Raw genomic sequence first — 13,060 nt, 5'->3', positions numbered from 1 at the left:
CTTGTTTGTATTTGTCAGTTTCCTTAAATACTGAGAACAATTTTTTTGTTTTGCTCGTGTTTTGCCACTATTTGTATCAGGTTTCCTTCCTTCTGAAGTAGATATTTTTGCAGTCCTATGGTGGTTATTTTATAGTAGTTTTCCAGCTTTGTAAGGTCTCTACTACCTTATATACGTTGTATATATAGCCTTTCTAAGTCAGATTTTGGGTGATGCATCCTAGATCCTGATATTACTTTTCCTGTTTTCGTATCTATTTTGGTTAGTTCATTTAGCGTCCATTTAAGGATATTGTAGTTGTAACTTATAACTGCGATGGCTAATGTCTTAATGCCTATTATCTTGTTTTTAGCATTCAGTTCTGTTTTTAGTATTGATCTAACTCGTCTATAATATTCTTTTTTTATTTTCTCTTTCATTTGTCTGTATTGTGTCGTATGTAGTTCATGGATTCCTAAATATTTATACGTTTGGCTTTAGTCTAATTCTCTTATTTCATTGGCTTTATCTACTGTGGATGTTGCTACTCTTAACTAGTTTTCCTCATTTCATGGTTACTTTGGCGCATTTTTCTAATCCAAATTTCATATCTATTTCTTTGGTGATTCCATGAACTGTCTTTAATAGTTTTTTGTCATTTATTATTATTATTATTATTATTATTATTATTATTATTATTATTATTATTATTATTATTATTAAATAATCGGAGGAAACTGATAAAAAACGTAGAACTTGCTATCGCATAGCGATCTACTAGGATATATTACTTAAAAACCGTAATATATTTCGCTTCAAGCCAAATATAATACACTAAAGTTAATTACGCATTCCAGATTCCCGTCGAAAAAAGCACGTTGTGACATCTCTTAATTTCATTCCCAATCGACTGTAACAAACAAAAAGAACCGTTTTTCTTTTCTTTTTTGAAAGAAAACCTCTTCGTATAGGGAGACCATTTTGAGACTTCTACCTCTTATAAGATAAGTACCCCTTTTCATTTGTTTAATTTCCCGTAATCCAATGTAAGGACCTATTCTCTGTTCAATTTCTGTTTCAGCTCCGTTTCTCTCATCTTCTCAATACATCTCTTTAAAATTATTCAATTTAGATAGGCATATATTTATTTGTTGCTTTAGATATATATATATATATATATATATATATATATATATATATATATATATATATATATATATATATATATATAAATAAATGGCGATGCCCCAGCATGGCCACAGCTCATTAGCTGAAACTGGAAAAATCAAAATCAAAAAAAAAAAATCATATATATATATATATTTACTCAGCCCCTCAATCTCCCTAAATATATAGACGCCAACGTTAGAAGTATAGTCGCAATTATTTTAAATTCGAAGAAAACGTTTGTAGTTACGGACAGGCATATATTTATAATTTACATTCTGTTAATAATCTTTCAATTTCTGTTTCGGTTTCGTAACCTCCTCTCTTTCTTTTCTTTTCTTTCTCTCTCTGTCTCTTCACTTCTCTCTATCTCACCATCTTTCTTCTCTCAGCCTCTCAATCTTCCTAAATATATAGACGCGAACTTTCTTCTCTCACTCTCTCTTACGCTCTTCTGATCTTCTCTCAGCTCTTAATCTCTCTAAATACACATACATTTTCGTTCTCTATTTCTTCTCTACCCTCTATCGCACTATTAAACTTTAAATATAATTAGATAGATAACTAAATAAAATATCCAAAAATGTCCAGGAGTAACGAATTGGCTTTGTTCCTGAGAGCCTGGTGATGCGTAGACGGAGATAATCAGAACAAAATAATTACAGCTGCGCTGAAGAGCAGTGGATATACAAGGACGATAGCACAGATAGAGCGAAAGAAGCAGGAGTTTATACGCTCCTATGCACTCATAAGATCCCACATCGGCATGCTTGATGCCATCTTTGACAACGAACAAAGTAAAGATGGCAAGGATGGAGGCACGGGTGCTGATGAAAGATGTCACCCCCACTTGGTAGACACCCAGGACAACGAGAAAGATTCAAGTGATAAACCTGCCCGGGAAGTAAACACAAGTGCAAGTGCCGCTACCAGCACCAAAAGCCAAAGTCAAAACCATGGAGATGAGGAGCCAAAAAAGGAAAAGCTAAAAGAAAAACAAAAGATGAAACAGCCAAAGAAGGAAAGACTAAAACTCAAACAAAACCAAAAGATGAAACAGCCAAGGATAGAAGCAAACTTGACTATCCATATACCAAAAAAGGATAGAAAGAGACAGCGCACACGGATGTGTAAATTCTACCTGAAAGGAGTCTGCTGGCATGGAGAGGAAGGTGCAGGCTGCCGTTTCGCACACCAAAGACCCTGCCACATAAACACGAAACAGGGCAGAAACCAACTACCAAAATGAAAAGGAATGGACCACGCACCACCTGCCCCAAAACGGAGGTACGCAGATGTGGTGCGTGCTACAAACCGCCAACATGTTATTGAAAGGGCAGCTGCTGAACAAGAAACTTTTTTGTGCATGGCACAAAAGATTGTACAGCAGCTAACCTGGCTCCATCAAACTCAAACTTGCAGATTGGACTATCCACAATACACAAGACCGCAAGTAGACCCAAGGTGGACACCACCGGCAACAGCATACACATCACCTCGATGCTCCTACTTAACATCAGAGGACTGCTAACACTCAGTAACAGGACAAAAATCCCGTTGTTGAGAGACTTTTTTGCATGCAATCAAGCCTTATGCATAGCACTTACGGAAACACACCTGAAACCGGACATAGCAAATGCGGAAATACACATACCACAGTATGTTGTACTACGGACCGATAGAAAAGAAAGGAGTCATGGAGGAGTTGCTATGTACATCCGCGAGGACCTCACACACCAGGTTCTTTTGTCGTACTCAAATTCGGTGTGTGACAAACTAAGTGTACATATAAGGCAAATTGGTCTAGTTATATGTGCCACATATCGCCCTCCAGATGCACCAAGCCAAGTATGCAAGTTTGAAGACTGCCTTATAAAAATAGAACTTCTAGTCACGTTAGAACAACACATAAGTGTACTTCTTATGCGAGACTTCAATCTACCCAATGTCAGATGGCCCGATGGCCTTGCTCTCCCAGGAATGACACGATGCGAACGAGGACAGGCGAGGTCGCTCATGAACCTCATCAACACTCTGTACATGGAGCAAGTAATACTCCAACCAACCAGGGCAGGTTACATACTGGATCTCTGCTTCACAAATAATATAGATCTCATCCATAATGTGAAAGTGACACCGACACTACTCTCGGATCACAACATGGTAGATCTGACCATGTACGGGCCAAAGGAAAGCATGGACATGCAGTCTACAAGAAACTCTCTGAATCATTCCAGCTTTAACTTCCTTCAGGCAAACTGGAAACAAATTTAGAAAGAGATCCTCAAACAAAACTGGCCTGAATGTCTATCCTCGCCAGACATCGACGTGAAACTTCAAAAATTCATGTATGTAATGCAAGCCATATGCTACAAATGTGTCCGAGAGAGAAAGGCCACTGTACACAAGAAACAAATCCCCAGAGAGAGGAAAATTCTTATGAGACGACGTAGAAGTGGTTCAAATCGCCTAAACAAACACATTGAAAGCAGTGAAAAGTCCCGCCTGAAAATAAAACTGCTGGAAATTGAAAAATGTCTGCAACTCTCCCATGAAAAAGAAAAAGCAGACAAAGAAACCTGGGCTATAGACAACATAAAATCTAACCCCAGAGCTTTCTACAGGTATACCAAAGAAACAGCTACGATGCACTGTAGGATAGGGCCACTCCTTGAAAAGGATGGCACACTCGCAGGAAATCCAATGAGGATAAGTGAAATATTAAATGAGCAATTCAAGAGTATTTTTACTCCACCACTAGGGCATTTTCAAGTCAGCAATCCAACTGACTTCTTTACTACTGCAGTTATAAAATCAGAGGCAGCGATGACTGATTACATCAATATAAAGGAAGACGATGTAGTGAAGGCTATAGATGAAATGAAAACAAACTCAGCTACTGGAACCGATGGATTCCCAGCAAACCTTCTAAAATTATGTAAGAGAGTCCTTGGAAGACCACTGCAGTTCCTCTTTCAGAGCTTCCTTGCAGCTGGCAAACTTCCAAGAAAACTGAAGGAAGGTAAAATATGCCCTATTCATAAAGGAAGTAGCAGAGCGGAGGCCAAGAACTACAGACCTATCTATCTGACCTCACACATCAGCAAGGTCATGGAACGAATAGTCAGAAGGAAACTAATCACCTTCCTCGAAGAAAATGACTTGCTGCCTGACACCCAACATTGTTTCCGGCAAGGAAGAAGCTGCTTAACTCAGCTCCTACAACACTATGACTGGGTACTGAAACGACTGCTCAACCACTCAAATGTGGAAGTCATATATCTCGACTTTGCAAAGGCCTTTGATAAAGTCGATCATGGAATGATATGTCTCAAACTGCGTGATCTTGGAATAGTTGGAAAATTGGGAGAATGGCTTCATAACTTTCTGAAGGATAGAAGTCAGTTGGTAGTAGCCAATGGGGCCACATCCATTAACACGCAAAGTTTGAGCGGTGTTCCGCAAGGCATTGTTTTGGGACCCCTACTCTTCATAATGGCCCTCTCAGACATGCCCGCAGCCACGCAGAGTGCCCCGATCACAAGTTATGCAGATGATACAAAAGTTTTACAGGCAATACAGAACCCTGAAGACACTATGCACCTGCAATGTGAGCTGGACAAAATATACAAGTGGGCTGAAAAGTATAGCATGCAGTTCAATGCTGAAAAGTTTCAAGCTTTATACTATCAGCATGCAAAACTAAATGCAATACCCAATAAACACACTGGACCTGGAGGGATTGCGATCCCTGAGGCACAATCAGTGCGAGACCTGGGTATTTACATGAGTAATGATGTAACCTGTCATGTGCATGTTGCTAAATAGGCAATGAAATGTAGGCGGTTGTCCGGATGGATTCTTAGAACCTTTAGAACAAGAGACCAGGAAACCATGATGGTCCTTTGGTGGACATATGTCCTAAGCCACTTTGTCTCTTGCTCCCAGCTATGGTTACCATCCAGTGTCAAGTTAATCACAGAACGTGAGGCGATCCAACGACGTTACACGAAGATTGCTTCTGTGCAGCATATAAGCTACTGGGAAAGACTCAAGATATTAAGAGTCTATTTCTTAGAGCGTAGGCGAGAAAGATATGCCATAATACACATCTGGAAGATCCTAGAAGGACTTGTCCCAAATTTTGGCATCGAGAGTTACACAAATGCTAGAACTGGGCGCCACTGCATATTGCCAAGGACTCCAAATTTGCCATCAAGATGTAGGACAAGATACTGTGATAGTGTGGGTTTCAGAGGCCCACAGCTCTTCAATATCCTCCCGAAGAACCTGAGAGACCTGCATGGGGTGGATGCAGAAGACTTTAAAATAAAACTGGATCTCTTCCTGTCGTGTGTACTAGATGAACCAACTTCACGGCAGGAGGTGCAGATGAGGGCAGCTGCCTCGAACTCTCTCATGCACCAAATGGCAATTGCTAAAAAGCATTCGTGAAGTAAAATCATGTAGCAACACCAAATGGCGGTGCCCCAGCATAGACACATTTTATGAGCTGAAACTAGATAAAATAAAAATAAAATAAAACAAAATTATTATTATTATTATTATTATTATTATTATTATTATTATTATTATTATTATTATTATTGCCTTTGTACAGTTCCTAACGCTGGAGATGTACTACAGCGTCAGCTGTTCACTACCAGTGAACTAAGGTAACACATCTTATTTCTCGAGCACCTTCCGGAGTATTCGAGCGTTTCCAAGTAGTGCTGTTTTCTGCAACTGCTCTATCCTTATTGCAGCCCCTATTTGCTCCACGTACTTCTCGAGATTTTTACTTACTGTTCCAAGGGCTCCGACAATTATTGATGCTACTGCTACCTTTTTCAACGACCACAACCGCTTATCCTCCCAACATCACCTGTCATACCTCTCGACTTTTCTTTCTTCCTTATCGCATACCTTGTTGTCAGTTGGGCATGCTATCTCTATGATCCAGCATAGTTTGTTTCCTTCCTCAATTAAGACTATGTCCGCCTTCCTAATCTCTATCGCATGGTCGCATAATAATAATAATGATAATAATAATAATAACATCGAAAAATATTTTTGATTGAGAGACCATATTCGAAATTTCCTAAAGTCACCTGATGAAGACTGGAGGGTATATCAGCCGAAATCTTGTGCTAACAGCAAACAAGTTGAGGACAAATATAAATAAAATATATATATATATTATAATATAAATATAAATGAATGTAAATAATGTAAATAATGTACATAATTCCTCACCTCTTAAATACAGAACTGCACCGTTTCCTTTCACCATAATCCCGTTGTTTCTCATATTTTCTCTCTTAGACATTCGTATCGTCTAATTTCTTTTTTTCCGAATACTAATATATCTTTTTTTTCACTCATTTTTCTGCGGTAGAAATCTAATGCCAGTTTTGTACTGTAAATTTAACTTTTAAGATTCTCCGTAATATTCTGTTCTAACTGTGTGATATTTACTGACCGCGGAGCTTATTCAACTGGATTTCTTCGTCCAACCAATCTGATATCGAAATGTCTTTAAAATTTTCTCTGCAAATCACGCGCTGATTTTTCATGTCTTAAACATTCCATGTAAGCATACTAAACAAATATATCTGTTTGAATCCTCTTTCAAATTCGAATGTAGATTAGTCACGTCGATGGACATGTTTCAATCACATTCCTAATTTCTACTGAAAGGTTGTCTTTGCCTTGTCGTAATAATTTTTCAAAATAATTAGTAATAACAAACGATTTAAAGATATTATCCATAGACTTGTGATGATAGAATTACTTGCCAATACAATTTTTCTAAGATTGAACACGATAGCAATGGTTGCAAGGTGGATGTTCGTCATAAACCTTCTTTCCTCTGACTCGTTTAACTAATTCGTAGCTCTGTACGCAATATACTTCATTACCCACTGCTATTAGATTCAATATTTAAAACGTAATAACAAAAGAAAATTGAATGTTCATTTTACAAATGCAATTTCGATATTAGTGTTTATACTGCAGGGATTACAGAAAGTTTATACAATGCAATAATGGGAAACAATACCGGTGTTATGGCTTTTTTAAGTCCTATAGAGAGTGTAAGGTAAGTTTTCTTTTTTATTATTACAATTTTATAGTAAGACATGCATGTGAAGAGAATACAAACCATTGCTAAATCATCCATCATTGTTTCAATGTAAGCATAAGTTCTCTCGATTTTGAGTGAAAGAACGGAGATCAAGAAAACGGCCTTCAACAGAATTTAAACTAAGAAAGCGGCGAGATGAAAAATATACTACAGGCATTTCCATTACGTTCTAATGATTCCATCTCCCTTAACAAAAATTATCATAACCTATATTTCACACTCAGTCGTTTGGGCTAAAATGAAATTGATTTTCACTAAAACGTATCGTTTCAGCACTATAAGCATTTATTTCTTCTATTATAATCCTTTGAGGAATCGGTTTATTTCGTTATTGGCCCACGCATTTCAGGCGAAGTTTGGTGGAGTAACTAGGGATTTGAACTCACGTTGTTTTGAGTCTCATGTAGATCCTGTTCACGCTTTTTAAATGAGTCATCTTGATATGGAGGGCCGCCTGTTCAGAGTCATTGTTTTCATATCGATCGCTTATACGCCACGGAAACCGGTTGACGGCTCGTACTTCATAAGGACACGAGAACATTTTGACCAGATTTTACCCTTATTTAATTTCCAGTCACATATAATTCACAACATTAAAAGTGATAATACATTTTTTCAGATTAGTAGCAAGAGTTTTAATCCGAGTCGCTATTTTTGTAAAAGTCCCATGCGCAAACGCTGCACTGTGTTACTCATCCTGAAATCTGTTGTTCAGTTATGCGTTTAGTCAATACTATGTCATATCTCTTACATACACTAATCCATAAAGCACAAAAATGTAATTCGTCGCATATTGTATCACTGTATAATTGTTAATAATCGAAGAAGTTTGGTATTTTCATTTTTTCTGAAATATAAAATCCAGATTATGCAGGAAACACAATATATACTCAGTACATGATAATGCTATTCAAATTTTGTGTAGGATACACTTAACTACCGCACTGATGAGAATAATTGCCAGGTAAGATACCTTCTGTAACCTTGTGATTCTTAGGAAAAAATTCTGTTAATTTTCAATATTAGTAGAGTTACTTAATAAAAGTTAGTTTAACTATTGTCAATTTTCATTGCATAGAAACTGATTCTGGAAGGAAAAAGCATCTGTTATTTCTTACGCATCAGAATTCTAGAAATGTAGTAAAAGTAAAAAAGTTAAAAAAATATAGTTCTGTGATATTGATTCGGAACATATAGTTGCAAAATCCACAATGTAGGAGAAAATGAAACGGAAATTGTCTAAAGCAGTGCGGCAATAGATATTTATTCGGTACCACTTATATTACATTGTATTATTGCAAAAGGAAATATATAACTTCAATTAGGAAATCAGAATTTCTGTAATATATGTACATTAATATTACTTAACTAAATATCAATATAATAGCAATAATCAACATAGAATAACACTATATATGCTCAGTATAAATGTATGTAAAGATAATTCTTTTATTCTATTTGCAGGGATGCTCTACACGTTTTTCTCTATTCCAGGAGTGTTTATATAATTTAAGCCATTTCAAATAAATAAATAAATAATGTAATATAATTTTCAATTTGTGTTATTCTTTAGTTTTATAGATTATAACTTTTGTATCTCCGAAATTAATGCTAGGATCAATTAAAGAAATTAAAGGTGATTCTTACCTGTTTCACGTACAAATGACGTATTATTTTTATCTTACAATTTGAAATTTCAGTAACGCTTAATAACGTCAGTTTTGACAATAATAGCTTTAAAATGAAAATGATTTTTTAAACACCGCGCTCATTACCATAACGAAACTCTAAGCATAGCCGGATATAAAGAATATTCTATATCCAATTCTGCTGCTAATTATAAAAATGCGGTGGGCTAACTATTCCGTTTTAAGCACCTTGTACTAGGTGCCCTATACCTATAACTAAAAATGTCACTCATCATAACTAGCATAATAATTGTAAGGTTTATGCAATAAGGAACACTTTACAAAACGAAGCATTTTTCTAATAAAATTTCTCTGTGATATACAATGAATAATCCTGAAACCGTATATCATAATCATACCTAAACTATACATTGGGTTTTGTCTGCATACCCGATTATGTTTAAGGGGATTTTGTGGTACAATCTTCCTTATGTAATAATTCTAGATGCCAAAATGTTTTTTGAAGTTTTGAGAGTAATTCCTCCCCCGCTCTCTCTCTCCCTCCATCTCTCTCTCTCTCTCTCTCTCTCTCTCTCTTGAAAATAGTAAAGTACTTGTAGTATACAAATGCTCAGACATTCATATTGAACCACGTTATATAATACGAATCAATTGGATAATTCCACCAATTCTACTTACATCTAAATGCGGCTGCATCCGGCAACTAGTGACTGCCGCATGGAGAGGGAGAGATGTTGGAACATCTTAATAATTTTGGCAGGAGTAATATGAGCGTGAATTCTATTGTCAAATTAAATGAGGATTATGCAACGGATAAATAGTTCTGCTGTTACTCCGGTCACCGAAATGTCCTGGACAATGTAACATTTGACTGGGATGATGACAAAACAGTACCGTTTCACGTTGGGTCGGACAGCTGTAGCCAAAACGAACGCAACAGTATAAGTAATATTAATTATAATGCTAGCAACGACTTTGGTAGTAATCATAATTTAAATATCCATGGAAAGCGTGTGATATGCAATAGTAGTAGTAGTAGTAGTAGTAGTAGTAGTAGTAGTAATTATAATAATAATAATAATAATGATAATAATAATAATAATAATAATGATAATAATAATAATAATAATAATAATAATAATAATGGTAATAAAAAAAATATTAATAATAATAACTTCTGAACAGTGACAATGAGTCCCTAAATGCTGGTGATGTAAAAATTTCGTGTGGCATTTTCCAGGGTGACTCACTGTCACCACGCCTCTTTTGTTTATCCTTAATACCTCTCTCAAAGCTGCTCAATGACGCGCAGTACGGGTATAAAATGTTTGATAAAAATATAGATCATCTCATTTACATGGATGATTTAAAGCTTTTTGCAAAAAATGACCAACAACTCAAGGGCTTACTAGCGATAGTCAAACAATTCAGTGACGACATCAGAATGCAATTCGGCCTCGATAAATGTGCACAAGCTACCTTTATCAAAGGAAAAATGACAGGAACATCTAAGGTTAACCTTGACCAGCAGAATGTCATAAAAGAACTAGACCCAGCGGAGAGCTACAAGTACCTAGGGGTAATTGAAGGGAACGGAATAAGGCATTCAGAGATGAAGGAAAGGATCAGAAGAGAATGCTATCGAAGAGTGAGAGCAATACTCAAGACAGAGCTGAATGCAAGAAACGGAATCGAAGCGATCAATGCATTAGCCATACCAGTCGTGACTTACAGTTTCAATATTGTTAACTGGTCAATTACTGAAATATGTCAGCTCGACAGAAAAATAAGGAAACTGTTGACAATGCATAGAATGCACCACCCTAAGGCAGATACAGAACGACTCTAACTGCCAAGAAAAGAGGGAGGCCGTGGTCTTTTGAACTGGCAATAACAATGAAGATTGCTACAATTCGCCTAGACACCTACCTGAAAAACTCTGAGGACTGGACGTTAAAACTTGTCTCAAAACATGAAAACAAGAAAGCATCATACTCAGTCACAAAACAGGCAAAGGAATATCTAAGTGAATTCCGAAAACAACCAATTTCGGAATTAGAGATAGACATACAAGAAACAAGCACCAAAAAAGCTAGGCGCATGAAAACCCGTGCCAAAACTGCGGCCTTAGATATTCTGAATAATAAATATCAAGAAAAACCTCTCTATGGCAAATACCCAAAGAGAGCGTATAATGCAGATATCGACAAAGCCCTGGCCCATCAATGGCTAATGGCCTCTGGCTTAAAATCTGAAACAGAGGGGTTTATCATAGCAACTCAAGATCAATGCCTACCAACAAGAAACTACCAGGCTAACATATTAAAGAACGGCGGCAGCCCAACATGTCGTGTATGCCGACAACAAAATGAAACCATTGATCATGTTGTCTCCAAATGCATTCTTCTAGCGCCTACAGAGTACCTCAATAGGCATGATAGAGCAGCACAATATATTCACTGGGTAATTTGCAAAAACCTGGATTTGCCCCATGAAAAAAACTGGTGGGAACACAATCCACCCCCAGTGCTTGGAAATGACCACATCTCATTTCTCTGGAACTTCACCATTCAAACTGACAGGAAGAAAGATGCAAATAGGCCAGACATCATATTGAAAGACTTCAGACAAAGAACATGCCTCCTCATTGATATGACTGTCCCAATCGATATAAACGTATCTGTCAAGACCTACCAAAAACTGAGCAAATATAAAGATCTTGAAATAGAAATCAGCAAAATGGGGAAGCTGAAGACTAAAACAATACCTGTTGTCATAGGTGCCCTGGGAATGATAGCGAAAGGGACTGATTGCTACCTAACTCAGATACCAGGAAACCTCAAAATGGCAGAAATTCAAAAGATAGTGCTCAATGGAACTGCTCATATCCTACGCAAAATACACTCTATGTAATCCCAAGGTTTAAAACAAACTTTTTTTTATTCTTATTTTTATTTTATTATTTCTTTTATTTAAAAAAAAAATTTTTTTATGTATTAGACATTCACTAGTACAACACCAAACAAAAAAACCCCAAATATACGGCACAGAACATTCAACCTGTTGTCTCTTGAGGTCTCTGGGTGAGACATGGAGCCAACTTGTACAGACATAAAGCAAAAGTCAAACATAGAATAATAATAATAATATAAATAATAATAATAATAATAAAAATAATAATAATAATAATGATAATAACAATAATAATACAAATACAAACAAGAAATCATACCACCTAATAAGCACAAAGAAGAAGAAGAAGATGATGAAGAAACAACAAAAGCTATAAAACAAATGAAATCCAAACTAAAAATAGAACAGCAACGAACCATGATAAAACGATGGCAAGAAAAGCCCCTTCATGGTAAATACTGCACTAAACTAAGCGCAAAAGAAATAGACAAAGAAAAATCCCAGCAATGGTTGAGAGGCTCAGGACTCAAAGCAGAAACAGAGGGATTTTTAATTGCAGCACAAGACCAAAGCCTCCCCACCAGAAATTACCAAAAACATGTAATGAAAAGAAATATTACAAGTAACTGCAGAATATGTGGAGATGGACAAGAAACAATAAATCATATTATCTCTAGCTGCCCAGTCCTGGCTAAGAAGGAATATATTCACAGACATGACAGAGTTGGAACCTACATACATTGGAAGCTATGCCAACATTATGGAATAACAACAGAAAAAAGATGGTATAGGCACACACCAGAAAAGGTCACAGAAAGCGAGAAAGCAACCATACTCTGGGATATGCCGATACACACAGATAGAGAAATTAAGGCCAACAGACCAGATATAGTTGTCAGTGATCATGAAGAAAAAAAATGCTTTCTAATTGATGTATCAATACCGGCAGATGAGAACGTGTCTCTAAAAGAAATGGAGAAACTCTCAAAATACGAAGACCTGGAAATAGAGGTAACTAGAATGTGGAACCTGAAAACAGAAACAATTCCTATCATAGTAGGTGTATTAGGCATGATAAAAAAATATTCAGACAAATACATAACAAAAACACCAGGACTTACAAACACCTAAAACATACAGAAAATTGCACTACTAGGCACTGCACACATCCTACGCAGAACACTTTCCATTCAATAACCATCAGAGC

At 36.5% G+C, this 13,060-nt stretch overlaps 1 long non-coding RNA gene across 1 annotated transcript; it reads right to left on the bottom strand.

The window, feature by feature from the left end:
* Positions 1-1,485: 1,485 nt before the first annotated feature.
* Positions 1,486-12,445, bottom strand: LOC118766441. The gene is made up of 4 exons (XR_005002374.1): positions 12,435-12,445; positions 8,656-8,659; positions 1,585-1,686; positions 1,486-1,531 (listed from the first exon to the last, which is right to left on the bottom strand). It is a non-coding gene; the product is annotated as an uncharacterized LOC118766441 (long non-coding RNA).
* Positions 12,446-13,060: the final 615 nt, after the last annotated feature.

This window comes from Octopus sinensis, linkage group LG15 (genome assembly GCF_006345805.1).
Source record: "Octopus sinensis linkage group LG15, ASM634580v1, whole genome shotgun sequence".
NCBI lineage: Eukaryota > Metazoa > Mollusca > Cephalopoda > Octopoda > Octopodidae > Octopus > Octopus sinensis.
This window is presented reverse-complemented; position numbering and strand designations above follow the sequence as displayed.